A 5380-nucleotide genomic window follows, 5' to 3' on the forward strand; every position below is an offset into this window, starting at 1 on the left:
GGAAAAGCGAGTAAGGACAGAGCCATGGTGGGAGTCAGGATCGCTGAACTGTCGAGTACGGAAGGGGCACCCCAAAGGTCGTCTAGTCCAACCCCGCCCGGGGGCGAAAGCATTCTGGGAGAGATGGGCTATCCCGTGTCTTCAAGGCCCCCACCCTCAGGAGGGTTTTCCTTGCGTTGATGGAAAAATCTAGATAGCTGCCATTTCTATCTTAGGTCCAGGCGGTTAGAGAGAGCTGGAGTCAGCTGGGGAGAGTCATACAGCGTCGTGGGGGAGGCAGTAAGAGAGGATATCTGTAGCTCAGGGTTGAACTGTGCGGTCCTCGGTGCTCTCTGAGCTTGGTGGTTTACTTGCAGACGTTTCATAACTGAACTAGGTAACATAATCAGTGCTAGAAGGGAGTAGGGTTTGCAAAGATGAGGAGGAGGAGGAGGAGGAGAGGTGGAGGAAAAGAGGAGGAGAGAAGAGGAGGAGGAGAGAAGAGAGGAGGAGGAGGAGAGGAGGAGGAGGAGGAGAGGAGGAGAGAGAAGAAGAAGAGGAGGAAGAGGAGAGAGAGGAGGAGGAGGAGAGGAGGAAAGAGGAGGAGGAGAGGAGGAGGAGGAGGAAGAGAGGAGGAGAGAAGAAGAGAGGAGGAGAAGAAGAGAGGAGGAGAGAAGAAGAGAAGGAGGAGAGGAGGAAGAGGAGAAGAGGAGGAGAGAAGAGGAGGAGAGGAGGAAGAGAGGAGGAGGAGAGAGGAGGAGGAGGAGGAGGAGAGAGAAGAAGAGGAGGAGGAAGAGGAAGAGGAGAGAGAAGAGGAGGAGGAGAGAAGAGGAGGAGGGAGGAGGAGGAGGAGGAAAAGAGGAGGAGAGGAGGAGGAGGAGGAGGAAGAGAGGAGGAGAGAAGAGAGGAGGAGGAGGAAGAGAGGAGGAGAGAAGAGAGGAGGAGAAGAAGAGAGGAGGAGAGAAGAAGAGGGGAGGAGAGGAGGAAGAGAGGAGGAGACGAAGAGAGAAGAAGAGAAGGAGAAGAGGAGGAAGAGAGGAGAAGAAGAGAAGAGGAGGAGGAGAAGAGGAGAAAGAGAGGAGGAGGAGAGAGAAGAGAAGGAGGAGGAGGATGAAGATGAGGAAGGATTGTGGGGTCCTTGGTACTCTCTGAACTTGCTTTTTTCTTGCACGCATTTTATGACCCAAACTAGGCGACGTCATCAGCGCTAGTAGGTGTCGATTGTGCAACATAACCCATGTTGCTGCATGCTGGGGTGTGCCAACCTCATTGAGGTAAGGGATCCCAAGCAGAGGGAATTTGACTGGGCTGCCTTCTTGAGAGAGGGGGGGGACTAGAAGACCTTCACGGTCCCTCCCAGCTCCGTTACCCTGAATCTTGCAAGTTTGAAAGTACCATTTTCCCAGCATCTACAGCCGGAGACGCTTGGGTGGGTTTTGTTTCCGAGTGTCTCTCTTCCCCGCCCCCACTCCCGCCCATTATGCAGTTTGGGGCTCGGCTGCCTCTTCCCTGACCGTTCGTTCGTTGGCATCCACCTCGCCTCCCAAGGTCTGTCCTGCATACCATCACAGGGCGTGAAAGAGGGAAGCATGCCTCATTGGCTTAGCCAGTGGCGAGACTTACACCTTTGTTTCGGAAATGGCATCGCCTCTGGCCTGCGATGCGTAAAATGGAAGCCACCGTGGTTTGCGTTGGATTGACATTTTACTGACAAAAGAAACGAAGGGGTAGGCTTGTACAGATCTATTTCAAGCTATTTAGCTCTCGCCTCGACCTTCCCGGGATTTGAACTCGAGCCTGGGTTGAACGCAAAAAATATAGTTTGTCGCGAGAAGCAACCTGGAATTTAGCAGAAGTGAGAACAATTAATCGGTGGAACCGACTGCCACCAGAAGTTGGGGCTTCATCATTTCAAGAAGAGATCGGACAACAGTTTGAAACGGGATTAAGGTTTCCTGCCAAGGCAGGGGCTGGACTAGAAGACCTTTAAAGTCCCTTCCAACTCTGTTATTCTGTCCTGTCAAAGCGACTGCCTGTGAAGACCCCTGGATTGGGGCTGAAACGGAAGCAGCAGGCTCCATCCCATAATTGGGTAAACCAGGTTACCCGGACAAAAACAAACATTCAGAAGCTTCTTCAGTGACTTAAGATTTGTTTTTCATACTTAACAGCCATTGAGATATCCCCGCGGCCACGTGACCCAAATTCACACACTTGGGCTGCCGACTCATGGTTATGACGGCCGTAGCATCCCGAGAGGTCACCTGATCCGCCCTTTTTGTGACCTTTTCCAACTGGTAAAGTCACACGGAGAAGCCAGATCTGCTTAACGACTGTATTAGTCATTTAACCACCGCAGCGATTCACTTAACAACGGTGGCAAGGAAAGTCGTAAAACGGGACGAAGCTCGCTTCACCCCGTTTCTCACTGAGCCACATAAATTCGGGGCCCTGTTGTTGTCAGCGGAGGACCCCCTGTACATACGCCGATTCACTTAACAACGGTGGCAAGGAAAGTTGTAAAACGGGACGAAGCTCGCTTCACCAATACCCTGAAGCTAAACGGGGAAGCCAGATTCGCTTAACGACCCGTGTTATTTATTGAACGACTACAGATTCGCTTTGCTGTGGTGGCAAGGGTGGTCTCGCTTAGCAGCAGATATTGGGGGGGGGGCTCCATTGTGGTCGTAAATCGAGGCGTGGCTTTCCTTCGAGAGCTCTCTCAAAAGCCAGACTGGTCCGTGAGGTCATTAACATTTCAGCCTTGAAATCCAGACGCTTTCTGATAAGAGGATGCGGAGGCGGAGGGCAAACTGACAGCTCGCGTCACCAAGGCGCTTCTGACACAACCCAGGATGGTGTGTGCAATCACTTCCCAGCACACCACACACCCTTGTGCAGCAGAGGTGGCAGAAACCGTGTGCGTGAACCCAGGGCGCACGCAACCGTCTGAATCATAACTTCCACCCCAAAGTGAAGCAAGGCCTGTATATTAAGAAACAAACCAAGGTGTCCGTTCTGAGGAAAACAACAACCACAAACCGGGTGTTCAAAACAGATTTTCTGAAGTGGGGGCAGAGCGGGAAGTTGGGTGCAAAAGTTCAGCTTTACAGAATCATTGAGTTGGAAGGGGCCTTGGAGGTCTTCTAGTCCAACCCCGTTTAAGCAGGAGATTCTATACCATTTCAGACAAGTGGCTGTCCAGTCTCTTCTTAAACAACCTCCAGTGTTGGAGCACCCACAACTTCTGGTGGCAAGCAGTCCCACTGGTTAATTATTCTCAGCGTTAGGAAGTTTCTCCTTAATTCCAGGTTGCTTCTCTCTTTGATTAGTTTCCATCCATTGTTTTTTATCCAGCTTTCAGGGGATTTGGAGACCCTCTTCTTTGGGGCAGCAGCCCCTCAAATAATGGAACACGGATATTATGTCGCCCCAGTCCTTCTATTTGTTAATCGAATAAGAGATTTGGAAGGCGCCTCATTGTTCTTCTAGTCCTTCCCTCCTCAAGTAGGAAACTCTATAGTACTGTAGAGACAGAGAGAGAGACAGAGAGAGAGAGACAAAGAGAGAGACGGAGAGAGAGACAGAAAGAGAGACACACACAGAGACCAAGATAGAGAGAGAGAGACAGAGAGAGACGGAGAGACAGAGAAACACACTGAGAGACAGAGAGAGAGAGAGAGAGAGAGAGACAGACAGAGACAAAGAGAGACAGAGAGAGAGAGAGAGAGAGATGGAGAGAGAGACAGAGAAAGAGAGAGACAGAGACAGAGAGAGACGGAGAGAGAGACAGAGAGAGAGACAGAGAGAAAGACAGAGACAGAGAGAGAGAGAGAGAGAGAGACACACACACAGAGAGACAGATAGAGACACACACAGAGAGAGACAGAGAGACAGAGACAAAGAGACGGAGAGATAGAGACAGAGAAAGAGACAGAGACATAGACAGAGAGAGAGAGAGAAAGACAGTCACACACACAGAGAGAAAGACAGAGACAGAGAGAGAGACAGAGAAAGACAGAGAGAAAGAAAGTGACAGAGACAGAGAGACACACAGAAAGACACAGAGACAGAGAGAGAAAGACAGAGACAGATAGAGTAACAGAGAGAGAAATAAAGAGACAGAAAGAGAGAAAAGAAAGAGAGAGAAAGAGACAAAGAAAGACAGTGAGAGAGAGAGAAAGAGACAGAAAAGAGAGATAGGAGGGAGGGAAGGAGATAAGGGGGAGGGGAACAGAGAGAGGCAGAGACAGAGATCATACCACCCCTAGTCCTTCTCTGTTAGCTTGACCCCCGCTTCTTTGTGGCACCCCCCCTCAAATACTGGAACACTGCTATCCTGTCACCCCAATCCTTTTCATTAAACTAGACATCCCCAACTCCTGCAACCGTTCTTCAAGTTTTACCCTAATCATCTTCGTTGTTCTTCTCTGAACTCTTTCCAGAGTCTCAACATCTTTATTTTTTACACTGTGGCGACCTAAACCGGATGCAGTATTCCAAGTTCGGCCTTACCGAGGGATTATAAAGCGGTATTCACGTGGGTGGCTTGGGCTGGGGAATTCTGGGAGTTGAAGTCCACCGATCTTTAAAAGTTGCCAAGGTTGGACACCCCTCATTTAGAATAAGAAAAGAAGAATAAAAACCAGCCGGTAGAAGCTGGAGGTTTCGTGACTTCTGGCTATAAATCGTTATGGGGGATTAAAAGGCGTTTCTACATTTTCCCTTTGCAGGTCCACACACGTTTCCCGAGAATTAACCTCATGCTTTGCAATATTAAAGGCCTGCTTGTATCTGTACGTGTGTATACTTGTGCACAACATTAATAATCTTATCTGTATAAAAGCGAAATACACTCACGTATCATCACAAAACCTCCACAATCGTAAAGCTTACAAACTTGAAATTTGGTATGTATGTTCCTCGTGGCTTCTAGGGGCTCGCTAAGAAAGGATTTTTCCAAATGACCATCGGAGCATTTAGAATATTTCCTATATTATTATTACTATTAACACGCTCTGATGCTAAGGAGTTCTATTCCCGCTCCCCAACTGAAAAGAAATCTCTTCCAAATGCAAAACACAAGCAGAGGAGTTTCCGTATCACAGCACCAAGCAGCTTTAGTACAGAACAGTTGAGCTAAGCCACGCCCAGGCTCCTTGATGTCTCCTCCTTGTTCACACAGCAAATACCATTTCAGTTTCCAAACAGCCCTCAACTCTCTCGCACACTGACAGGACGCTAGCCAGATGAATACCGATGGATCCTGGTAGGCAGCAGAGGCAGAATTCCCGCCCCCCTTATTTTCCTCCCCCAAAACTAAGCCCGACCACATAGTTTTGTAGCGAAGCACCGATATCCAACTCGTAAAGAAATAAACTCACAGCACAAGGCCTCTAGC

Source organism: Pseudonaja textilis, chromosome Z (assembly GCF_049901715.1).
Source record: "Pseudonaja textilis isolate UNSWEBS1 chromosome Z, rPseTex1.2, whole genome shotgun sequence".
Taxonomy (NCBI): Eukaryota; Metazoa; Chordata; class Lepidosauria; order Squamata; family Elapidae; genus Pseudonaja; species Pseudonaja textilis.